Source organism: Varanus komodoensis, unplaced genomic scaffold (genome assembly GCF_004798865.1).
Source record: "Varanus komodoensis strain SLA01 unplaced genomic scaffold, ASM479886v1 scaffold41, whole genome shotgun sequence".
NCBI classification, from domain to species: domain Eukaryota; kingdom Metazoa; phylum Chordata; class Lepidosauria; order Squamata; family Varanidae; genus Varanus; species Varanus komodoensis.
Window position 1 is genome coordinate 3,291,321 of NW_025335954.1, and position 26,553 is coordinate 3,317,873.

The window sequence follows — 26,553 nt, forward strand, 5'->3', positions numbered from 1 at the left end:
AAAGTGTCTCATTCTTTCCCTTCACAATCACTTCTCACTCTTCACACACAGATCCTCCTTTCTCTCCCGAATGTACTTTGACCAGTCTTTATTCTATTTATCACAATTCAGTCTTTCCCTTCTGCCCTCAGGTCTCTGTCAGCTCGTATCTCGCACATCCTTATAGCACTTGTCAATATTAGGGCTTGACTCTCCCTAGTCACTAATACGTTCTCCAAGTATTAGGGAACCTTCCTTCCCTTTGTCCTTATGAATTCTAAATGCCTTTCACAGCACCTTATTTATTTATTTGGGTCCGGATTACAACAGGTAACCAAAGTAAGTGATAGAGAATGGGCATGAATTGGGTCCACGAGGCAGTACCAGGTATCAAATGCGCAGCCTGTTGACTTCACTGGACTGTCTTCCAAGGCTGCCCCACATGGAGCATATAGGGGCAGCCTATATATGAGCTTATATAGATCATGCCTATATATGAGGCCTATATATGCCTATATAGGGTTGTAAAGAGAAGGCTGCCTACCTCTTCAGATCCTGCTGATTTGCTGGCTGACTGCTTACTGGTTGAGAGTATCTTCTTTATTTCACACATTTCCAAGCTCCACCCACACACTAAGTCACCAACCAATCACCTTGCTCACTCATCTCCCTCTTTCACCCCCCCCCCCGCTCTTCTGAAACGTTCCAACATTTAAAGGAACATGGTCCTGTGTCACTTTCATTCATGACACTGCCCATGAGTACTTCAAGCCAAGGGCCAGCCCAAGAGACTTTGTTGTCCGTAACAATGCGAGAGAAGTCTGGTTTTGCTTGTAAAACATGCAAGTGTGCGCTGTCTGAAGCCCAGAACAAACTTGTAATTGTGAGGACGTGTCCGCCACAAATGGCCACAAATTTCCAGACATGTGCTGCTGTTTGGATTGCCCACCTTCCCAGTTTGCTTTTGGGTATATTATCCTGTAAATTGAACCAGCGTGGCTTTCATCTACAGAAGAAAGTTTGGGGAAATTTGTGCAAATCTTATGTTAATTGCTGCTTGATTGCATGATTCTTGCATTTAACAGAGGGATCACAAATAAGATCAGGAGTTGGGCACAAGACCTGTAGGAAGGTTAGGTCTGGAGAGTGCTGGTGACCACGAACATTGCTCCTTCTCCCATCCCTAGTGCCTGAGGTAGAGAATGAGGTGCCCCCCCCCCCCATACACTGTAGCTGATGGACCTGGCAGTTGAGTTGTCCCAATGGGGCCACATACTTTCTCCACAGCTGAGGTCAGCAGGCTCATTTAAGGGTTGTAGAAGAGGTTGTGTGGCACGCACAACTTTGTACTCCATAGTCAGGATAGGAAGGTCAGGGGGCTCAGGAGAAATGGCTGGAGGAATCGTCCTCCCACTTCTGCTGTCAAAGATGGTTGTTTCACTCTGTTCAGACCTGCAACACAAACCCAAATCTGTCTGATGTTTATTGAATTCAGGCTACCTCAGACAGCCTGTCCTGCTTTAAAACTCTAGTCTCTGCTTATCTCCAAACTAGATTTAGCAGCAGATGAGCTGTGCATGCAAAACTGAGCCTGCCACCAACCTGGTGGGGTAGGAGTGAACAAAGCGCAGCCTGGAGAAGGCGACTGGCCCCTCTTCCTGCCTGCATTTCCTACAAAACCTGCTCTTTTTGTAGGCATTTTTCCCTATGGGGGAAGGGTCTGTGTGAAGGGCTGGCTACAGCTCAGAGAATTTCAGGGTCTTCTAAAGAGCAAATTGGGTGTGGAAAAGCACAAGCAGGAAAGACTGAAAAGCTCCCATGTTTTAAATTCAGTGTTTCAACCCATCCTGGCTCACCCTCCCCACATTTTAGAGGGATCTGGGAAGACTTGGAGTGAGTTTTTCTCCACTGGGTAAAACACTTTTTCTGGGCCAGGGATCAGGAGGCCTCTGTCCTTCCACAAAACCTTCTGGCTGGGGCCTCTTTTGCTCCAGGTTTTGTTTCCAACTCTCTAAGATGTGGGAGGATGTACCTTGCCACCACTTGGACCAGCATGCCAGAAAGGAAGAAAATCAATACAAAAGCATCCAAGTGGCAAAATTATGACTTGGCTCTGGCTGTAAATCTTGCCTTGCAGAAGTCTTTGCCAGCGCTTCTCTCACACGATGAGTCAATCTGCGAAGAACAGATTGTTTTTAGGAACGGCATCTACAACCTGAGTTGATTTTTGTTGACATCTTCAAAGTACATTTTGAACTTTGTTTTAACTGCTCATGTCAGGAAGATTTCGTGGAGGCTTAGACAAAGGAGTCACACAGCTTATAGGACAGATTGCTTTCCTTCCTTCCTTCCTTCCAAGTTCAGTTCTGAAAACAGTGATGAAGGATCACTCCATGATGATGACAATGATGATTGTCACATTAAAGCTACAATTATGCATATCCAGTTTGCTTTTATGGAGCATATATTGATGGGCAACCCTCATACAAAAACCACAGTATACTCTGGCTCACTCTGGGGATCTTATGCATATTCATGCACATGGATATGTACTTGACGTTTTTAGATGTGATGGGTGTATAACAAGCGTTCATCCAGTTAGGCCCTCGATGTTTTCAGATGGATCTTATGAGTGGGAGCAGCATAGAATGTTGAACTGTTAGAATGTTGAACTGAGAACCCGAGAGATCCAGGTTCTAGTCCTTGCACAGCCATGAACCTCCTTAGGTGACTTAGTCCTCCTTAGTCACTCCCACTCAGCCTGACCTGCCTTACAGGGTTGTTGTTGCAATGATAAAACATAGTGGAGGAGGACTGTGTAAGCTGTCTTGGGCCCTTTGCAAGAGAAAGAAAGGCAGGACATAAATGCAGTGAAATAATAATTTAAGAATATACTGATTCTACAGTTGCCTAAGTCTGGATGCTAACTGATCCAAAGGATAAGCACCTTCTTTCATGCCTTTTCTTAGTGATGCTTCCAGTCAGGGCTGGTCTAAGAAGTTTTGCTAAGGTGGCATCTGCTCCATTCCATGTGCAGAAGCCAGAGGGGCAGTTGGTTGAACGTGACTTCAGCACTGCCAGTGGGACAGGGTCCTCCACCGCTCCTGAGAGGGCAGGCTAGAGTACGGGCTGCTGGTCAGGCTGTGAGCCCCACGGAGTTCTATCCTCCATGCGAGGGGGCTATCTGGGTAGAATACGAGGAACAGCTAAAGGTCTGCCATTGGTCGATTGTAGTGCAATCACCTCATTCTGACTCATCTTTGGGTCAGCCTGGCTTCTAGTTGTTCTGTGTTTGTTTTTGTTTTGCATAGTGCTCTAATCTCCATCCAAAATTATGTTATCTGGCAATGATGCTGAAGTCCGTCATCATTTGCCTCGTTGGCCAAGACTGGCCCTTCATTGTGATCGCTTCTGTAGCAAGGCTGAATCGATTTAGTTCCTGCTTTTTCTCTACTTCGTGGGGATTTACAGCTCCCAATTATATATCAGCACAGCCTCAATAGACCAAAAGCACTAAATTGCTCTGGCTTCAACTTTTTATTTTATTTTAGTGAAATGGAATGCTTGTCACTCAACACAACTCATTACATGTGACCAGGTTTCTAATAGCTTCTGGAGGCCGTTGCCAAGAAGTGGATGAAGAATGGACAGTCCAGTCTAACAGCCTCCAACGCCCAGCACCAAGAGCTGCTGCGGTGCTGTGTGTGTGTGTGTGTGTGTGTGTGTGTGTGTTGCTTCCCATGTGTCATTTGGACCTGGGAATCCTTGAGTGGGAAGGCTCATGCATCCACATCCCACAAGTCCAACAAAAGCATGTTGCTAACAGGCAGCTTTTAAACAAATTTAGATGATGATGATGATGGTGTCCAGAACAGCACGTGCCATTCCTCATCAGCCTGGAACTCTTGAGAAGTTCTGAGGAATGATTCCCAGAACCCCTGACCATTTGCCATGCTGGCTGGGGCTGATGGAAGCTGGAGTCCAACATGTTTGGAGGGCACCAGACTGGAGAAGCATGCTCTGTGCTATAAGCAGGGTTTGGGCTTCCTGAAAACATCATGAGCTGGCACAGCACTGTAACGTTGAACAGTTTTCATTCCCCGTCCTTTAGGGCATTCACCCTCACTGGGTGGCTTCCAATAAGAAATATGTGAGAAATTGAAATGCATAACCAGAACAATGAAATATTTATAAAATTATCCTAAGATCACATGAATTGAGAGGGATAAAGGAAAGTTTAGTGTTCTCCCAAAAGCCAGTAGGAAAGAGGTCATATGTATCTCCCTGGAAAGACATTTCCAAAGTGACGGGGACACCACCAAAATGCCCCCGTTTCTTATACTCACTAGGATAACAGTTCCTGCAGAAGGACCAGACAACAACGTCTGAGAAGCTGATTACGCATGCAAGGCTGGGGCAGGCTGGTGCAAATACTGTGGCCTTTGAGGCCAGCGGGTTGGGAACAATGTAAAGGCCAAAACCAGCACTTGAAATTGGGCAGGGAGATAGGAACACAAGACAAGCCATGCTGGACCAGACCAAAGGTTCCTCTAGTCCAGCACTGCATAGGCACAGTGGCAACCCAGCTGCCCACAGGATCCCTCCAGCAGGATGGGTGCAAGGCCTCCTCCTGCCCAGCTCCTCAGCAACTAGTATATGCAGGCATTCCACCTCTGGTGAAGGAGTAGCCCATGGACAGCAAGGCTGTTATCAGTGGAGGCGGCCACTGATTACCCCCCCCCCCCCATGAATCTCTCCAATCCCCAACCAGATTAAAACTAGAAGGGATTCGTAGAAGGGAGAACTAAGAGCACTAAAAGCAGTTCTTAAAATTATTGGGAGAATAAACAGCTGTTCATCTGGTACTGAAAAGACTACAAATAAGGAAGCCAAACCTGAACCTTGTTCTGTTGCAACAGAGATGGATGGACCTGTCAATGTCATCTTCTCCCAGTATCGAAATTTTAAAATCTCACTTCTATCAAACTTGGGACTTTTTTTATTATTGGCTAGGGAAATGGGAATTCACATAGATTTAAATATGTTTTTAAGTTATCATAAATGGAAAAAGAAGGGTGTGGGGGCTGATCCAGCGGGCCCGACGTTTTTGATGATGGATGTTGTTTTTAGTTTTTTGTTTTTGTTTTTTAGGATTATAATTTCAAATAAAACTTATTAAATTTTTTAAAATCTCAAATTCTATTCATTCCATTTATGAGGATATTTGAGAATTTTGGTTGGTCTGTATAAAAAATCACCTTGCTTAATTCATGGAAAATTTGGAAGGTATAGAAGACACTGCCTCCCCTGCTCCTGTATTTTTTCTATCTGTTTTCTTACTGTGAAAAATCTGTTCAGGAGAAAAAGGCTGGACAGTTGCACATGCTTTCAAATTTGTAGCAGTGGAGCCCTCTGTCTTGAAGCCTCCAGGGTTTTATGAATTTATTTATTACATTTCTATACCACCCAGTGGCGGAAACTCTCTGGGCAGTTCTCAGCAATAAAAACCATAACATAAAAGTTAGGGTTGGGACAAATCCTGGCAGAATCCATCTCTCTCACATTTGTGGGCTTCCTCTTGCGCTTGGCCTGGTCTTGCAAAGCAAGCTGAACCAAGAGGAAGCCTGCGAACGCTCACAGATCAAAGGTTGCACAACTGGCAGCCTTCTTCCACGCCAGGTGCTACAGGCTAAACAGATGTGTGGCCTGGAAGAAGGATGCTGCTATTGTGTCCTCTGTTCCTGATGAGTCTTCATGCCCATCCTTCTTCCACATCATGTGCAGCAAGCAGCCCAAGCGCCCGCCGCAGGTGCTGCAAAAAAGGGGGTGCCGCTTGTGCCATGTGCGAGGCTCCATTCCTGGCGGATGCCTCGAGAATGCTTGGTGCGCCTGCCGGGATCTTGAGCTCAGTGCTGCTGCAAAGCAGACTGGAGTTGGGGAGCTGCATGAAGGGAGCCGAATAGATTCCCACCACTGAGCTGATTCTGCACACATTCCCGTTATGAGTTGCTGCAATAGAAACATGGAAACAGAGCAAGTCAGAAGGGGGTCTCCCAGGCCATCTAGTCTGACCCCCGGCTCCAGCTGGCTCCGCTCACGACATGCCCATCATGTGCATGTCCAGCCTATCTTTGAGCACCCGCACCGATGGGGCCTCAACCCCCCCCCCCCCCCCCCGTGGAAGCCCATTCCACACCCTCGGGGTCCTCGCTGTCAGGAAGTGCTTCCTGGCATCCAAACGGAACCTTGGCTCCCTGGGCTTGACTCCCTTGGATAATATGCAATATAAACATTTGAAACTACGGTAGGAAAGCCCCAAAGAGAAGCTAGTTGCAGTGCAAAGATTTAAAAGACAGCTCAAAAGCAGAACAGCGAATTTAAAAATGCTGGGATGGGAGGAGGCCTTCACTAGTTCAGCACACAGGGATTCCAAGCCAGACTTGTAAGAGCTAAACATTCGAGTCCCTGTGCTCAGATGGGCAAATCTCCCAGTTTCACTCTTGCCCTGAACTCACTGTTTTAAGATCACGCTCTTTCCATCTTGCTGATGAAGAAGCTTGCAGATTTCCAGAAGTTCTTCTCAATAAATAAATGTGGACCAAAACCATGTGTCACCCATCCCTAGTCGTAGCATAATCAAGTGGATCTCCAGCCCCATGACTATATTTCTCTCTGCTTTGACATGAGTATATTTTGACAAAGACATTTATAAAAGGCAGTTAGCCTGTCACTCCCTCAAGATGATTTAGTGCTTTAGAAACCTCCAGCTCTGCATGCACCTTATTTTTATATAGGAGCTCTCAGCAGGAACGCCTCGAGGGAAGGCATACTTCAAGAGGAGCGCTCCATGGCTCAGGCCAGGCAGCTGCTGCTGGTACGTGTGGAGGGGAGAGGACTGCCTCCATGGGCCGGAGTAGGCAGGTTTAGGATCCTGGCCCTGACCTGGAGATGGATGAGCAATTAGCTGCAGTTCATTTCTGAGCCGAATTTACCTGCTTTATTGCATGTGGGATAGAACACAGTGTGCAGAACCAAAAAATAAAAAATGCACACATCACTGTGAATGTGAAAATACTTTATTTAATCCATGGGAGAAATACGTACAGTCTCCCAAATATGCACAATTGATGTGATCCTTTGTGAAGCTGTAGGAAAATATTCATGGGAAAGGAAAACACAGAGAGAGAGTGAGCGAGCGAGAGCACAGGCATGTGATTTGCAGTGATTTAGACAGGGATGTGATTTAAGCATCCTTATTCAAACCACCCCTGTAGTCTCCTGCCCCAGATAGTAGCCTCCTTCGAGATATACCTGAGACACAAAGATTCCTAAGATCCTCTAGACCAGAGGATCATCTTCAGTGGTACTTGCCTGGAAGCAGGCACCACAGGAAGAGAGGTGGCTTGTTACTAAGAAGAGGGTCTTTTTCATTGTGGCACCCTGATTGCAGAATGAACTTTCAGAGAAGCTTGCCTGCCACCTGCATTGTGCTCTTTTCTGCACCAGTGAAAGACCTTCTTATTCTCCAGGCATTTCAGTCTTTCATTTTCTGTTGTTTTAATTCTGCAAGGGCACAATCCAATGTACCTGATGCAGATGCATGTAGCCTCCAAACCCAGAGGCTTACGTGCATCCAGTGCGCAGAGGAAGGCATGGCGATGGTAATCTCTCCCATGCCTATTTTCTCCAGATGGCCATTTTTGAATTAATTAATCAAGAATTAATGCTGGGAGAGGGCGGGTCGCTGGGGTGCTGATAGAAATCAACGTGACACCCGGACTCCCTGACCCGCAGCGTGCCTCCTTGGATTCTCCCCAAGGTGCACCTGCATCCTTTCCGGGTTGGTGGTGAGGGGGTGGGGTGCAGGCTCAGCCTTCGGAGTCTCAGCCCTGAGGTTGTAAGACTTTGACGTGGCTGCTCTGAAAAGTCCTATTACCACTCATCTCGCCAGAAAATAAAGGGAGGACATAAGATCAAGCCCTTACTGTATTTTAAAATTTTGCATTTTTATATATTTTTGCACTGGTTTTATTTTGATTTTATTTACAGCTAGGTTATATTTTGATGTTTATTTGTACTTCATGCTATAGTATTAAACTTTTATATTGGATTCCATCATGTTGCATTTTATAATTGTGATTCGTGTGAACCACCCAGAGAGCTTTGGCTAGCGAGTGGTATAGAAATGTAATAAAACAGATGAACAAACAAACAAAAAATAAAGATCCCATTGAGTTCAGTGTTTGGCTTTTAGTGAACACAGTGTGCAATTTGCAGTATTCTGCAGCATCTGTTTTCAAGATGGCTGACATATGCCGATGGACCTTCACCTTAACTGGCATGATCATTCTGATTGAGGCCAGACCATTCTCATGGAAGTACACTCCGGAGTGCCGAGTGTGGGCCAAGATAATTTGCTACCTGGTGCAAAGGACACAGTGGTGCCCTTACCTCAGTCCTGCATACAGATGCTGAATGGACTGGTAGCAGAAATTAATTTCAACATCCTTCTCTGATGCACCTTAGTGGTTTTAAATGTATTCAAATTGCAGTCCTTCTTAGAGACAGAAGTCAATGAAGTCCACACTCTAGAAGACAGAATGAAGATCCAGGGTGATCTCGATAGACTTGAATGCTGGACTGAAAGCAACAGAATGAGATTCAGCAGGAACAAGTGCCAAGTTCTCCACCTAGGAAAAAAGAAAGCAAAGGCATCGGTACAAGATGGGGAAGATGTGGCTCAACAGAAGGGGAAAAGAAAGAGACCTTGGAGCAACTAGGGACAACAGGCTAAATATGAGCCAACGATGTGATGCAGCTGTGAAAAGGGCAAATACTATTTTGGGATGCATTAGCAGAAGTATTACTTCCAAATCATGAGAAGTAGTAGTTCCCCTGTGCTCCTCATTAGTCAGAGCTCATATGGAATACTGTGTCCAGTTCTGGGCACCAAGATTTAAGAAAGATGCAGAAAAATTAGATCAACAAAAATGATCCAGGGTTTGGAAACATTGCCCTATGAGGAGAGACTTGAGAAGACATGATATCTCTTTAGAAGTAATTCGAAGGCTGTCACAAAGAGAAAGGTCAAGATCTCTTCTCACTGACACCAGAGCATCGGACACAGTTCAGGAAAAGTTTCCTCACTGTCAGAGCGAAACAGCAGTGGAACCAGCTGCCTAGAGAGGTGGTGGGCTCTCCTACACTGGAGACATTCAGAAAGAAACTGGACAGCCATCTGAGTGGAATGGTGTAACTTGGTGTCCTGTAACGGTGGAGGGTGGACCTGATGGCCTTCTTGGCCCCTTCCAACTCTACTATTCTATGATTCTATGAGTCAAGCCCCCCCTCCCCCATTTCTGATTATTGGCTTGAAAGCAAGCAAGAAATCCATCAAGATCCATCCATCCATCCATCCATCCATCCATTTAGACAGCCTATATGCCGCCTCCTTCGCATAAGCCTCTACAATCACATGAAGTTTTGTGGCTGCCTCTATTTTCCCTGGCTGCTATGGGCATACCACCTGCTCCTTCTCTTGTCTTTTGATTGCCACTTTCTCCTCATCCTGAAGGTATTTGGGGACTCAGTTCTATGGATTCCAGCTTGCCCTAGATCAGTAACTTAGTCAAGCTAAGGTTGGTCTCTCTTCTCACTGTTTTGACCTTCCAGGGCTGGCATCCAGGAATGCAAAGAGTAATCCTGATTTGGAGAGCTAAACATCATGGTTTGGTGACAAGTTTTTTTTCTTTTTGGTCTGTGTATCTCCTTGTGAGACGCTGTTAATAGGTAACCCTCGGTAAATAGTTTTGGTGCAATTTTAACTGTTTCTTTTAGCCTGCTTTGCTGACCGCATTTTTGTTTCATACTGTGAACCCTCTTCTTCCTGGGCAGTATCCATCCATATTACACCGCAATCTTAAACAGAGCTAGTGGAGCTCTGTGACTCTTTCCTTTGTACAAAGCCTTCTGCATTTCCTTGTGCGATCTATTGCACAGCACACTTGCACAGCACACTTGCAGAAATATAACTTCTGTTGGCTTCTTCGCTTGTCTATGGAGCCTAGTTTCTGCCAGTGAAATGTTGTTAGTGCCAATGTCATTTGCACTATCAAAAAAGCATGGTTGGCTATTACCTTTCAACTCCTAAATGACTGAGAAATATGGAATGTTGTCTCATGGAAATAAAAAACTAAGAAGTACTTCAGATGGCTGATAAGACTCAGATGCAGAACTGAGATATTGGAAGGCCATGCTACACCCAGAGAGTAACTTCAAATGTGAAGTAAACGTAGATACAGATCAGTATTTGACAACTGCTATAGATTTAGATTTGTAAGGCATTCATTTGTAGCTCATTAAAAAAGAAATCTTCTGTGAATAATTTTGCCAGGCTTTTTTGCTTCCCTCGAAATTTCTTAGATGTTTTGCTGAATCAGAAACCATCAAGTTCCTTTTCGATTTCGTTCTGTCCTACTCTTTTAGTAAATAAACCCCACTCAAATCTTCTTTTGGCATCATCCTTTCCCTTTCCATTTGCCTGTTCTTTCTCTCCTGCAACAATTTTCTTACCCCTCCCTACTAGTTCTCTGTGTTGACTTCTCTTTATGCTTCCCCAAGTGCTCGAATTCATTTTTTCATGGTTTCAGAAACAAATTCCCCGCTGCCTTTTGAGAACTACATTTCCCAGCAGGCCCCAGAGTAGCAGCAATTCAATAAAAGGCCTGCTTTATCACATCTCTTCCTTGCCTTGGGCTTTGCCAAGTTCCAAGACAGGTTCACTGATCTGCTACAATCCACAAAGGCCACCGTGTGCCTAATAAAGCCTGACAGCTCTACCAAAGATGCTGGCCAACTTGTTAAATTTTCAATCAAGTTCCTGCTTGGTTTGTTTCCCCCATCCCCCGAGGACTGGGAAAGTGGCATGCGCACAACCTTAGGGGCACTTTGCTCTCTGCTTTCCTTCAAATCAGTTTTTTATAGCTCTGCAAGCGTGATTGGCTGTTATTAGGCTCCGATCACTTGTTTCTCATTCCATCCACTGTCATCGGATCGGGCTGTCTTGCTTTAGTCCTGAACTGGCGGTGTGCCTGCGCAGCAGTCCTACGGTTCAGTTCTGTGCCTGCTCTCTGTAAGAAAACCCCAACTGAATTCATTGGGACTTACTTCCAAATAGCTATGGACAGGATTATGCTTTTTACTGGAGCCTAACAGTAATGCTGAGCATGTCCCTATTTGTACAGTAAGGGCTTATTCCCTAGCAAGCACAAGTGGATTAATCTGTCGGTTTTGGTTTCTCTTGGTCTCTCATTTTTCCAATCATGTGTTCAGTTTTTCCTGATTTTTTTTAAACCTTTCCCCAGTCTTCAGTTATCTCAAACTTTGAGAACTTTTTAAAAGAACTTGTGTGAAAATCCAAACTTATTTGTGCACATTCCTCTTAATATGCATGTTGCCATATGACATTTTCCTTTATGTACATTTTTAGCAAACCATTTTCTTAATAGAATGCATTTAAAATGTTTTCTTCCCGAACCCTCCATGAAAGAAATTAGGAGAGTAAGTACCCGGAGGAGGGCTTTCTCTGCGGTGGCGCCCAACCTATGGAATTCACTCCCCAAAGAGGTCCGCCTGGCACCGTCGTTACTGGTTTTTCGGCGCCAGGTAAAGACCTTTTTATTTAAACATCATTTCAATTGTTAAAACATGTGATCTGGCCTGGGCAACTTCTTCTTCCTTCTCTTTCTCCTCCTATATTTTTATTTTATACTGATAATTTTAATTTTGTATTTGTAAATCAATGTATTTTTTGTATTGTTATATTTAATGGTAATTTATTATGTACTATTGTATTTCAATGTATTTTATCATGTTGTAAGCCGCCCCGAGGTTTCGGCAAGGGGCGGCATAGAAATGTTATAATAATAATAATAATAATAATAATAATAATAATTGGCTTGTGTGCAATTATCCTAATTTTATTTCATGTGTGATTTGATTGGGGCACTCCGTTACAAAACTTGGGAAGGTGTGAATTTCAAGAAACAACTGCATTTGAGTGTCTGTATTGATTCAAAACAGTGGAATTTGGTAAATTCACATTAAAATATGAACTAAGTGAATTTCTTCCCCATTCCTAAATCCTATACCCATGTGTGAGTAAGCTCGATTGACTTCAGTGAGGCTTCCATGGGTATGGATATGTAACAGATTAAGGATGTGCCAAGTTCCTCTGGAATGCAGTTCACGCTTTTGGACTTCTTCCAGTGTGAAGGGAGCAAGCTGAGCCTGGAGGAAATCCATGAGTGTTCGTGGACCCCCCTTGTGCAACCAGCAACCTTTCCCAGCTACCATTCTGGCCACCAACTTTCTCCTTGGTAGTGCATGGGAAAAAGAGATGCAATGAGTGGGCACAGTGGCTGCCATGGCTAAAACTTATCTCTGCTTGCTGCTGCAGGTGGTGCCAGTGGGTGGAAAAAAGGGCACAGAGAGTGGGCTTGCTGGCCACCATTCCTGGTGGCCAAACTATTCTTCTACTCGCTGCTGCCGGTGGCCACAGCAGGTGGGGCTCAGCTCCTGGCAAGTGCCTCGTGAACCTGGGCACACTCACCAGGATCTTGGACTCCAGCCGCTGCAAAACAGCCCAGAGTCCGGGAAGCTGAAACCAGGGAATCTGACAGATTTCCTGCCCACAATGGCTTCCATGCACTTCTCTCGCACACGCCTGCTGTTCACCTACCCATCAGCCGTTCCATCCTAAGACTACCCCAATGCCCAGCATATGCATTCAGCACTGCAGCCTTCAGGTGCCTTTATACGATCTGATAAACGCAGCACAGCAGAAGCAAGCGGGCACCCTTGCAGCAAAGGGACGTTTATTGAAAACTCTGCACATACAGGTTTCACATTTATTAGCTTAAAACGTAATCTGTTCTGTGCATCGAAGGTGGAGCAGATCAACCATTTAAACAAGCAGCTTATAGATTTTGCAGAGGAACCTCATTGTATCACACAAAATGGTACTCTTTGTTACTGCAGTGCGCTGGTTGTAAAGAAGCCTTAACTTATACTATCCCCCCAGTATCATGCAGTGCCTTATTTAAGCCTCTGGCAAGCCTTCGTGGCCAAGTTACCTCTGGTTTAGGCCATGGGGAACAAGAACCCACCACCAGCCACTTGTGTAGCCGTCTGCTCCTAAAGATGGATAATTACCCAATGAAGGTTTCATCCAGGGGTAATTCACGAGCCTTGCTTATTCCTGACATTTAGGAGCCAGCGACGCTTGGATATCTGAGTCAGAGAAAGAATCTGAGCTAGGATGGGGGCAAAAAGACAGACCCATCCAGTTGTCTCTTGAGTCTGTTAACTGATCACCAGAAGAAGACATGCACGGAGGCATCTGTCATCCAAGAGAATGGCCGGCAGCTCAGCATAAACACACACACACACACACACACACACACACACACACACACACATGCGCAGAAGGAGTTCAGTCAATGACCATTGTGTGCCGTTTGGAAGAGTGCAGCCTCGACCAAGCATGAAGGAATATAAATATCCTGGCTGTAACTTTCACACTCAAGGAAGAAATACAGGAGGTGTGCAGTTACTGAAAGCATGCAGAAAAATCTCTTAAAATCCATCTATCTGGCAGAGCACCAACTGTTGATAATGAGGCTGTATTCAAGAACACAGAGCTCCCCGTGCCAAACTGCCTTTTCTGCAGTTCTCTGATCCCATGCATCCGTAACTCAGGCAAGCTTTCTGCTGGAGAAGACACCAAATATTATGGATGGTTTGCAGACTACAGAGTTTTCTCATACACTGAAGGAAAACTCTCTTTCAAATGGCTGCAGATGCCAACACTTGGGAGCCCTCCAATAAATTTCAAGTTTCACAATGTTTGGAGAGAGATGTTGTGCTATATGGCTGTAAAAATAAAAATATAACCTTTATACCATGAGAGCCATCTTTCAAAAATCATTTTACTCTTGGATCCATTGTCTGTTCTGTGGTGCTTCCAGATAGGAGGCTCCTAGCACTAAGAATGAGAAGACACGGCGGAGCTCTTGGGTCTTTTCTCCTTATCTGATTTTCTGCAGTAAGAAAAAAGATGGAGGAAGTGGTGAGAAAATGTGGAAGGGTCATGAATAGATGGTGCTGTCATCTGGATTTCCTCCCTCATAAAATTCCACAAATGAGGCAGAATGAGGCATCATAAAATACTCACCTTGTCTCCAGACTAAGTTGTTTTCAATGTTTTGGGGAGAAATGAGACTATTATCCTGCAGTTGCCCTGACTCAGACAAGGAATTTTGCAGGGGTTCAGATTTATTTATTACATTTATATCTTGGCTTTCCCCCCAGAGAGTCTAAGGTAGATTACATGAACCTGTTCCTCTCCATTTAATCCTCACAACACCCCTGTGAGGTAGGTTAGGATGAGATTCAGAGACTTTCCTGTAAGTCACCCAATCAGCCTTATGGCCAAGTAAGGATTAGAATCTGGATCTCCCGAGTCCCAGACTAAGACTCTAACTATGCCACGCTGGCCCTTTCCATCCTTTTCAATTTGTAACTCTCCTGTGTTTTCCCAGGAGAGCAAAAGAGAAGAAGAGCCAAAGAATAGCTCCACAAAAGCTTTCTTCTGTAGTGTTAGTATTAGGAGGCCTCCATCTAGAAGTATCTGGGGAGTAGCCTTCTTCTCTCCTCTCCTCTCCTCTCCTCTCCTCTCCTCTTCTCTTTGAAAAGCTGCCTGTCATGGCCCTCCTCCCAATTAAATATTTAAAAAATTAAATGTTGGCCCATAATTGCAACCTGAGCCTTTGATGCCTGAATGATTGTGTAATCACTCACACCCAAGTGGGGTGAAAAACACACCTAGGCGTAAAATATTGCACAATAAATCCATGCCCTGTTGTGTCTTCCTGCTTAATTAGTCCATGTAATGACATGATTCGGAATAACCAAAATGGGATTATGTCATGTGACTCATTAAAGCAAAGGCGAATTAGTAGCTGCTAAGCGAACTGCGGAAAGCCATTTTGCTGCCTTGTTTCATAGTCCAATAATGGTCAAGAGATGTGATGGGAGAAAGTGGAAAACTCCAAGAGTCAGCAGAGCAGAAGCAAGGAAAATTGCGTGCTGCATCCTGTGATTTGTTTTTATTTGACGCCTTCTCCACGCTCAGGTGGGAATGTAAATAGCAAATGAAATGAAGGAATCAGAGCTGAATTCCAGTAACGGTGGGAAGTGGGGCTTGGCTTGGAGTGATACTTGGGCATCAGACGAGTGTGAGAGAATTGGGTACTGAGAAGAAATGTGGGAAGTGACAGCTTGGGCAGAACACGAGGGATAAACTCACAGACACAACTGCATCATGTCACGGTTGGGATGAATTTTCTCCAGGCTTTTGTCTCATTCAGCAGTGTGCAAGTGCGGTCCCCGGCATGACTCCCACTGTCTCCTGAAGATACCTGTATGCAGTTAAAAGAAAAGTCTGGGAAGAAGATTCCATCCCTTGCTGCTACAGAGCACCCAAAGGATCAAAATTAGCTTAGTTATTTATTTAAAACTTTTCTAGACCACCCCTTACTGAAGTCTCGGGACAGTTTCTCAAAACAAAATGTAAAACAAAACACAGCGTCCTAAAAATTCAACTTACAATAAAACCCCAATTAAAACAGTCAGGTCTTAAAACACTGGGAAAATAAAAAGGTTTTAGCCTGGTGCCATAAAGAATAAAGTGTCAGCACCAGGTGAACCTCTCTGGGGAGTGGGGTGCCACCACAGAGAAGGCCCTTCTCCAGGTAGTCACCCTCCTAATCTGCTTCAGGGAGGGCACCTGGAGAAGGCCATCGGCCCCAGATCTTAAGGGGCAGGCAGGCACGTATGGAAGGAGACACTCCTTCAGGTAATCGGGCCCTAAGCTTGATTATCTGCCAGCTGACTGGACTCTTACAGCACTTCACAGCTGCAGCTGTTCCAAAAATGTGTTTGAGGGGTGGGGGGCCAGCCTGCAGTACAGGCTCCAGGGGCAAAAATGGCCCTCAAGACCTCGCAGTGTTGCCCACCTCTGGTCTAGTGAATATTTCAAGGTGTTCCTCCAGTGGGTAGCCTTTGCTTACTACTTCAATGAGTACTGAAGTACTGATGACTTGCAAAGGCTGATGGCTGCTAGTTATGGCTGCAGCAGGGCCTGCACGACCGAACCCCAGAAGAGAGGAAGGTCTAGCCAAAACTGCCAATAAAAATGATTTCTACCAGTTCAGCGACAAGCAACCACTTCGGACTCCACAGCTTACCTGTTTGGTGGAGCCTTATCATTTGTTTGCTTATAACTCATCACATGGCTATGTAAATACTTCCCCTTATTAGCATTTATCATACTAGAAGGGATTTATTGTTGCGTCTGTTTGGTTGCATCATTGCAGATGTATAAGTACCAGTAAGGTATTTATCAGTGTGCTGCTGCTTGACAGTGTTGACTGTACACAAATGTAGACTTATTTACAAATCTTATCACTGATAAGATTTGCTATGCATCGAATCAGTATCTCTGATATGTACAGTGGTGCAGCTGGGAATTTTGGACACTGGCTTAATGGTTATATGCCCCTGACTAGGTTGCTGGAGAAATCTGCATGGAAATCAAATATGTTTATGTTTCTGAAAACTCTGACCGTAAGGGTTTGACAAAGGACTGGATTTTCTCAAGACACAGAGTTAGGCCTTGCAGACCATTTTTTTAAAATGTAATTTTACAGAAATTTGTCAGAGGAAAAATATGGAAAATAAAAAGCTGACCAAAATCACACATTTTCCCTAGTCTAAAGCATGAAAACACACATTTTTCAGTGATTGTGTATTTTGAGAGGGCTTCGCAAATTTTGGGGTGTATTATTTTGGGCAACTCTGGATTTGTACAATTGCATACTAACTCATTATTACAAAATCCAGTGCCAGGAATGAGCAGATGATGGAACAAAAGGTCCGTGACAGTTCTTGAAATATAGAGGAAACATTTTTGTCAGCATCCATCCATACTAACCCCACCTCACCAATAGGCATACTTATTACTTCAGGAAAGAACCGCCACTTTCTAATACCATTCTATACACTACAACTGCTTCTACATTCTTGATCAGAGGATGGGGGCTGTTTGTTCACCTTGCCATGGAGAGAAATACTGTGTGCATGTGCAGTTTCACATGTGAAACTTACTTAAATCAAAACACCATCATGACTGCAAGAATGAAATGAGGTTTGCTTGTGCTGCTCTGATGCAAAAGGCATTTCCTTGAGAACAAGACTATTTTGATGTGGAAAAGGATTATATTTCAAAAGAAAAAAATGAAACTGAAATGATGCACATGCCCAGTGAGATGTCCTATGACTTTCTCTCTCTCTTGCTATGCACACAAATTTAAATTTTAAATGCCAGGACTTTTTGCTGCCACTGCAGTTACCTACCCTTCTCTGGGTGGCCCTCATACTGCCCTGAGAAGTGCCAGCTGATGGGGGTCCCACCATGTCCGGCCTCTTTATTCCCCAGAATGCCTTGGGTTGTCATGTGTGAAAATGGTGTCACCATCACAGGAAAGCCGAGAAGCAAGGGGGCAGGATGCACGCAGTCCCATACACTTGTGAAAGTGACCTATTTTACCAGTCATCATCTGGATAATTGGCATAACTCCATTCTGCCTTTGGGATATGTGGAGACCTGCAAATATCAGGGTCTCAGAAAGAAGAGAGAAAAGCAGCAATAACTCGTCTTATGGCCGAGCACGTCAAGGAAATGGATTGTATTGACGGCCATTGTACTGCATTGGTTAGAACTCTACACTCAGTCTGGAAAGCTCTGAATTCACAAAACTCAGGGCTGTCTTACCAGCATTATGGGCCCCAGGCAAAGCATGTGTACTAGGGCCCCTACGACAACTACAGCTACTGTTAATTTTGGAAGTTTTCCAATTTTCCAAGGGTTAACTCACACAGATTAGTATGGGGCCCATGGGCAAGTGCCCATCAGGTCCATGCGTTAAGACGGCCCTGACAAAACTGAACAGGAGGTCCTCAGCAAGCCTGTCACTGGCCCCGAGCCTCACAAGATTGTTGTGAAGATTTAGGCAGGACCATACATACTACCTCGAGCTCCTCAGACGGAATGTGGAATTCAAACAACCTGACAGACAACCCAGCTAGACAGCCAGACAAATGATGAAATGAAAAAGAAGTAGGCAAACACCCTCTTCTTTCCTTCTAATGCAACCTGGGGTGGTATTTCACCCAAATCAGAAATGTGCATATCAAGCTCATCAGCAAGAGAACAGTCCCTGCTGTGTTTGTCCCAGCTGGAGCCAGGGGTCAGACTAGATGGCCTGGGAGACCTCTTCTGACTCACTCAGTTTCTATATCCCACTGGCATTTATTGGAGGGGAGTGCATGTACAAGCACAGGACTCAAGGGCTTCCGTTGTGGAATAGACTCCACTCTAAAAATGAGGCTGGGCGTATGTTCCTTCAGATTAGATCAGACCTTCCCAATGTATTCCAGTGCCCTTAGGGTGCAGTCCTTGTGTCCTTGGAGCCAATGCTAGCTGCCCATCCAGTGCAAGGTGTGAGGTGTGCTGGCATCACTGATCTCTTCCACCCCCACACTTTGCACTTTATGTAAATGTAAATTTAGACCTGGAAAGGGGAAGTAAAGGAAGCTGGGGTGCCAGCTGGAATCAGAGCAAATCCATGGCTTCCAGCCTCCTTCCCTCCCTGCTCTGGCATTCTTTTCTCTCCTGCCAAGATCCATTATATTATATTATATCCTGCCCTTTTTCCTTCCAACCAGCTCAAGGCAGTTACATGGGTTTCCTCCTCCTCCTCTCAATCTTATCCTCACAACAACAGCCCTGTGAGGTAGGTTGCCCGAGAGTCTGTGACTGGCCCAAAGACACCCTGACTGAGCAGGGACTAGAACCCAGAGCAGCCGAGTCCCAGTCTGCACTCTTAACCACTACGCCACCCTGGCTCAGCTGCAACCTGGGGGCTGACAATGGGCACGGTTCTTTCTGCACAGGCTGTGAGGGGGCAGCTGGGGGCTCAGACTCCAAAGGATCCTACAGCCTCCTGGATTGTGTTGGGAGTCCATTGGATGGTGCCCTGAATAGGTCCAGGATCTGCCTCCTCATCTTTTCCTTTCATGAGAACCCTTTTATAAGAAGGTGGCAGTGGCGAATCTCGTGCTCAGCACCAGGTAGTGACTGAAGGGAGGAAAAGGTCGTGTGTGACTAGGAAAAAATGCAGGATGCTGGGCAAGAGGAGGGAAGGGGAGAGGTGATAGAGGAGCAGGAGAAGAAAGCGGCATTGATGGCTGGTGGGGTGCCCCCTGCTGGAGAGTAAGAGCGGAGAATGCTCAGCAATGCTGGCACTGATGTGGGCTTCTCCTCCTGTAAGCCATTTCTGGAGGAGAACCTTTAAAAAAATCAGCAGCAGCAATTTGCCTGTGAATGGGGGTGGTCTGGATCAACCTTTTTGGAGGCCAGTTGTCCAACCTGAAGCAGCTGCACCAGACTCTCTCCCTTGCCCCCATCCTCCACCCCTGGCAAGTTGCTTGGCTGGAAACCGCATGCCTGTAAACACCTTGACCTCTTTGATACCCCCAATCAGGTAGTTGATTGGCTGTATCAAAGAGGTCAAGGTGCTTACAGGCATGAACACATCAATGAAGTCGATTCTTTCTCTGAATTGCTAAGAAGTTGTCATAATGAAGCGATCAAGCCATGTGGTTGAAGGCTGAATGCTCCTGTAACTAAAAGCACCACATGATATGCTGCATGTCTCCCAGTTATTTCAACCCACCCTTAGAGTTGCCGGAAAGGAAATTAGTGAGAGAGGGAAAGCTGTCCGTGGACATGGGGCAAGGAATCTTGACTAGATATATACATGGAACCTCTCTCTCTGTCTCTCTCTCTCTTTCTCTCCCACGCTGTTCTCACACACACACACACACACACACACACACACACTTGTGTGTGTGTGTGCGCGCGCACGCGCGCGCGCACAGTCCTGGCAGTGGCAAAAACACATACATTTACTTTTTGCATGATGCTTGGCATATTCTACTGCCTCTGCCTGTATTTATTTGTGTTCACTTTGCAATCGGAATTTCCAAGGCCACTGCGATGCTTCCTTTCTAGAAGTTTATGGCCGAGGCTGTGAAAGAGCATTTTTCATCCAATATTCATCTGCTGCCGTCTGGGTGAGGCTTGCAGAAGGCAACGAGACGTGTAACATGAGCAGCCCACTAAAACACAGGCTCGGCTTCGGAGATCGCTCCTTCCCTTGATGCCTGTCATGCAGCAGGGCTGAAGATTTCAAGGCCAAAAGGTGTCACATCTGACTGTTTCAGCAGGTATCCTATAATAAAACTTAGGGAAGCTGAATCTATTCCAGTTATTGATGGGTCATCACAAATGAGTGTCCTTGGCTAAGAGAGATTTCACAATGGGCTGGAAAGAAGAGTCTTATTCAGCACAGAAGTGTTAACAGATTACATGCTAGGAAAGGGAGAGAGTTTGGGTGGCCATGTATGGTTTGCCAAAATAGAGGATGCAGATTTGCATAAAATGTGCATATCTTAACTTAGATGCATAGATGGAAATGTAGAAAGAATCACTGTCATTCTAATTACACTACTTTCTTACAAGCCCCATGATCATGTTTCCAAACACTACGCATGAATCACCAAAGCTTCCTGAAGGAATGACAGATCCGACCAAGAGCCTGTTTTTCACTAGTGGTAAGCAGAGGAATGCCTTTTTCGGAAGCAGGGCCGCCACTGCCCTGCATCACCGTGGTAACCCCTGGTCATCTGGTGGGGCCTAAGAGATGCTACAAGAAACATGTGGCAGTGACCTACCTGCATCTCCTCAGTTATTACTGAAAAAGAAATGAGTGATGTGGGCGCCATCAAACGTGGCATTTTCTGGCCTTTAAACTGCAGCTAATGAATTGGTTTGAAGAGGAAGAAATACTGTAGGATGATGTCGCATTTCTTCCATGAGGTGTTGTTGGGGATGTGTGGAAGAGAACTCCCCCCACCCCCCATCAAGCCTCTTTGGGCCTTCAGGGAAGCCTGAATGAATGATGAAGAAGACAAAGAGAAGAAAAGGGAAAATATGGGGGCGTTCTATGTGTCTGTAATGTCCTCCTGCAGTTATTCCAGCAAGATTTAAATACAAGTTGGGCAGGTCGAAATGCCAGTCTCTGTTTCCCCAGCTCCATCCTTGTCCCAGTTGCCCTGTACATGCTGTGCAGCAAGTCGGGGGAAGTTGTTTTTGCTACCTCCTTGCATGCCGGCTGGCCCACACGGAGGACGAGGCATGGCGGCTGCAGCAGGGACGGGCCACAGGGGTGGTGAGCAGGCAGGGTCGCCAAGGAGGTTCTCCCGGTACAGGTGTCTTTGGCCAGACCTTCCAAGGGGAGAAGTGTGTATTTAGAGAGCTCCTCCTGTTTTGTTGTCCTGCTGGGACCACATCCTGAAAGAAAAGCAAACAAACTGGGATGCCCGCAAACCCAACAATCAGGGGACAGTCTGGAGGAAGGAAAGGCAAGGTCTAGGAAGAAGAGAAATAACACTCTGCCTCCACACAACTTGGGGCCCAGCTTCCAAAGAAGAAAGGGAAAGGGCTGTTATTCTGTCTTTGGAGTGTCCTCCTATGGAGATAACATTGGCATTGATACTTATTTCAAATTTTAAAACAGAATTGGGGTGTGTGTGTGTGAGGGGGGATAATTGCTTTTTATTTGCTGGTTGTTATGCTTTTCTTTATTTTTTATCGTTATATTATGCTGTTTTATAATTTTATGCACACTGCTCTGGATTGACTTTGGCAATTGGTGCTGCTGAGCCCTGTTCCCAAAACGGTTTCAGCGCCATAGATATTTTATCTTATGAACTCAAAGCAGCTTACACCATTCACATCCTCCATCTTAGCCTCACAACAACCCTGCGGGGTAGGCTGGGCAGAGAGACTCTGCCTAGCCCAAAGGCACTCAGTTGGCTCCACGGCTGAGTGGGGAGAAGAACCCAGATGGCCTGAATCCCAGTCCCAAGCTCTTACCACTACTCCAGTCTTATAGTTTAATTTAGAGAGGGAATTACCCATTAGTTGTTGCTGTTGTTCCCGAAAGGGGAGTTAGAAACATTCATTGCTGTTAGAGGATTCCTCCGATCTGTCTGCCACCCGCCCTGCTCTAGAGCAGAAGTCAGCACTGGGTCTGCCCTGTGCATCGCCGCCCGGCAGGGCCAGAGAAAAAACAGTCAAGCCCCGCGGACCACCCCTGCCTGCACCTCCCACCCCCTACTACTTATTTCGTTGCTTAAGTCCCTTCGCGTCACCCTTTGCCTGGCAGTGACCTGAGCCTGCCAAAGAGCTCACTCTCTTCCTGTGCAAAGACTGTATGCCTGCAAACCCGAATCTGAAGGCCATCGCCCAGCACCACAGACTCTGGGTTCAACCAGCCTCCCCATCGACAGTACAGAGGGGCAGCGGTGATGGCGGCTCCAGCAGGCTGTGGGCTGGGATGCCATGGGGCGGGCAGGCCATAACGCTTGGAGACAGCTGAAAGCACAGGTGCGCACTTAAAATGCCTTCACACGTATCCCATCAATATGCACGAGCGAGGACAGTATGCATCCAATGTGTATGCATGTTTTGTACATGTGAGCGTGCATTTTATGTGCTTCTAAAGCCATGCGATAGTTTTGAAGGATTAGCAGGGAACACTTGTCCTCTTTATGTTGTTTGCAAGGCTATAAACTACATTTATGACTTGGTTAAAATAACAGAAAGCGGAGCACCTCTGCACACTAATGGTGCATTTACGTTTCCTGGTTCCTCTTCCCACCTGCTTTTCTTTTCCTTGCACTTCCACTCCCCCCCACCCACCTCCCTGTGCTCAGAAGGCCCATAACCAGATCCCATCTCAGATCTTCCTTAAAAGCTGTCATGTTCAATTGCTTTATTAGATGATAATATATCACTTTCGCCTCCCTTTGCCAGGACTGCTTTCAAGAGCTTGTATCATAAAAAAGCACAAATAAAATATTATTGCTGTCTCTTTATGCGCGAGCTGGTATTTTCCAGGGATAATTGGGGAGTGTTCCAGGCCTTACATGAACTTAGAAGCAGGGAGCCAGGCCACTAGTCCAACAGCGGAGTAGCGGGCTGGGCACAGAAGCCGAGAAGCCTAGCTTGGCCCAGCTCAAAACCCGCCTGGCACCTCATCGCTTGCTTCTCACAGCTGGACAAGGGCCGAAACTGGGAGGGGAGCCGAGTGACAGGCAGCTGGTGGATGCAGCCTCGCCTCCAAGCCCTCCTCCTAATGGCCTGCCTTCAGCGAGGCAGCTGCTGGAAGAGACGTGCTTGCTCAGATGTTCCGCCATTTTGGTCTTTGTAAGAGCCAGTGTAGAGAGGTGGTTTGAGTGCTGGGCAGGGGCTCAGGAGATCCAGGTTCTAGTCACCCCTCAGCTGTGAAGCTCACTGGGGGACTTTGGGCCAGTCACTTCCTCTCAGCCTAGCCTACCTCACAGGGCTGTTGTTGTGAGGAGAAAATGGAAGGGCGGAGGCTGTGGACACCACCTGGGGTTCCTTGCGAGAGGAAGAAAGGTAGGGTATAAATGGTAATGATGATGATGTATTGTCTGTTTAAAAGACAGGATATAGGCTGGGAAGAGTTAGAGCCGATGTTGCAAGGTGTGGCTTTCCCCTCAAGCAAACACGCTACTCCTGAGTTGCTTTCCCACAAGACTTTATTGTTCCATATCTCTGAGTTCACCCAGAGCGAAGGATGGAGCACTCTCCGACATCCCTCAGTCTTCCTCCCCTTTATACCCCCTTCCTCTGTGCATCCCCACAGGCAGAGCACTGTGAAACCTCATCCTTCTGTGATCCTCCCACATCGCCTCCTCAAGGGAAGGACCTCTGTGTCAGGCCGCTCAGCTCCTGCTGTGAGTTCCGTCTAACCCGTCTGCTCCTCCTTGTCTGCTCTTGGTAGATTAGGGCTCTCACCGGCCCTGGCTGTCAGCATCACCTCCAGTTCATTCCCCTGGGCCTGTTGGCCATCACCCCATCATCCTGGGCTGTCAACTTCTCTCCTCATTCCCCAGATGTTCCTTGTCCCAGTGCCAGCGCATGCCACCTGATTTATCTCCTGTTCCTTTGTTTGAAAAGCATCCCTGAGCTAAGACAGCGCAACCCCAGACAACAAATAATTCACGTTGGTTCTGTTTCCCCTACCACTTTTCTTGTAAACAGTTTCAGCTCAAGTGTTCCCAAGTTTAGGCCTTTTCCTCCCCTAAAATCAGTCCAGTGTCATGAAAAAATGCTGTGGCACAATTGGGCAACATACAAATGTTTAGAATAATAGTAGTAGTAATAATAACAACAACAATAACAACAATAATAATTGCCCATACTCTACCTGGACAGGTGTTATCCCAAGAGATTTTGCTGCCTTAACCAAAGCCCAGCTTCATCCTCCCTTTTCTGCTCCCCTTCCCATGACTCCCTGCTGGCTACAGTCAGCACTTTACAATGAATGCCTTGGTGCGCCGTTCAGACCCTGGCTCCCACTGTCGGCTCTCCCATGGACTGTCCTGGTGCTGTACAAAGCCTTGCGGCATGGCAATGCCACCCCTTGCACTTGACCATGCTAACAGGAGTGGAACCGCTTTCTGTCACAGAGGGGCCTCTCTGTGTCCAGCTAAAAGCAAGATAGTGCAGCCTGCTCTTGGCATGGTGGGGAAGGGAAGAGGGTCCAGCCCCAGAAGTGACCTCGCTTCTGCCCAGCCTGAAGGACATGCTGAGTTCTCCTTGGCTGGGCACGGGATCTCTGCGGTCAAGGTGGAAGAGGTTGTTCTGATCTGCTTTCGGACGAGAACCTTTTCCTTTGACTGAAGCCAAGAGAAAGCCACAAATGCTTCAAAACAGGAAGCTCCTTTCCCCTGGGCGATTGGCACAGCCATTCTGACCAGAGAAATGTCTTATAACAGCAAGGCTTCCTTGAGGAATGAGGAATGGCCAGGGAGTCATGCTTGAAGGGCTTGTTTGCTCCAGTTGCAGAGGATGGCGTGTCGGTGCATACTGCCTGGAAGTCTCTGTCACAGCTGGGCCATCTGCTGTGAAAACTTTGCACGAACTGATGCTGTAGGGTTGCCAGATCCCCTGCAGCAAACATAAAAGAAACAAATATCTGCCACCAAGTGGCATTTTCAACACACTGAGAGCCAATGTGGTGCACTGGTGAAGAGGGTTGGACCAGGGCTCGAGAGATCTGGGTTGCTAGTCCCCACTCCACTAGGAAAAGCTCTGGGCACTGCAGCAGGCCATTCAGACAGCACTTTAGCCTCTGGGGAAGAGATCAGTCTCGATCCCCTCCGTGCCTTTGTGGATCTTCCAGCAATCCTTCCCCCTCTGACATTGGAGCCTCAATATAATAAGGTGGCCATGTCTCCACTTTTACATAGGATGGCCCTATGTTTGAAGGACTGCCACAGGATGCAATTGCAGCTGAAAGACAAAGAACCCTAATTAGGTCAGCAGCATGCAGGCTCCCACTTAAAGTATAATATGCCTCAGCATGGGGGCATCAGAGTAATCTGCAATGAACTCAAGAGGGATTCAGTTTTGTAAGAACCTGGCTTGCAGATTCTGCATTGGACCAGCTTTTCCTGAGTTGTTCAGATTCTGCAGACATGGAGACCATTTTCTGAACATTTTATTTTTAAAATTTAATGTTACAGAAATTTAATCATAGCAAAATAAAGATCACTGACCAGGAGTACATATTTTCTCCATATGCTAAAGCAGGAAAATAAATATTTACTTGGTTTAAGGGTGTGGATTTTCACATTTGTGAAAAATTGGATTCTGGCTAGGAGCAGACAATGGAACAAAAGGCACCTGGCAATCTATGGAGCCTAGAATGGATTTCACTGCATGCATCTCTCACATCCCTGCCTCAGCACCAATGCAGGGAGTGCAGGGGATGGAGGGTGAAGACCTTATGGACTAGCAGCAGATACCTAGTAAGAGTCAATGAGAGCAGATAGATATTAGCATTTGATGCCAGACTGCAGATCTACCTGGAATTTCTCAGCAGCTCTCACCGTACTGGACATTTCTGATGTGTTTTTATCGGCAGTTACTTTTCAAATGGTAGGGGTTTGCAATGGGTAGGTGTGGTGTGGGGCTGCTCTACAAGGTATGTGTTGGCAGATGGGTAAGCTAATGTTCTGGACTGCGCGTCCCCCTCCTCAACAAAGAGGAAGAAGAGGAGGATTGTGAGAAATTCCCAGGACACCGTCATGTGGGAGTAACTGTGTAGTTTAAGCAGGATAGAAAGTACAGGCTGTAGTGGTTTATATTTAATATGCTCCTCTCTTTTGCTTTTACTTGGGTAAAAGCCTTTTGGTTAATAAATGTATTTCCTTTTCTAATTTGGATGGGAAGCTTGTGCTTTGTGGTTTTTGACCAAGACTCCAAAGAGAGATTTTCCTTTCCTCATGTGGTCT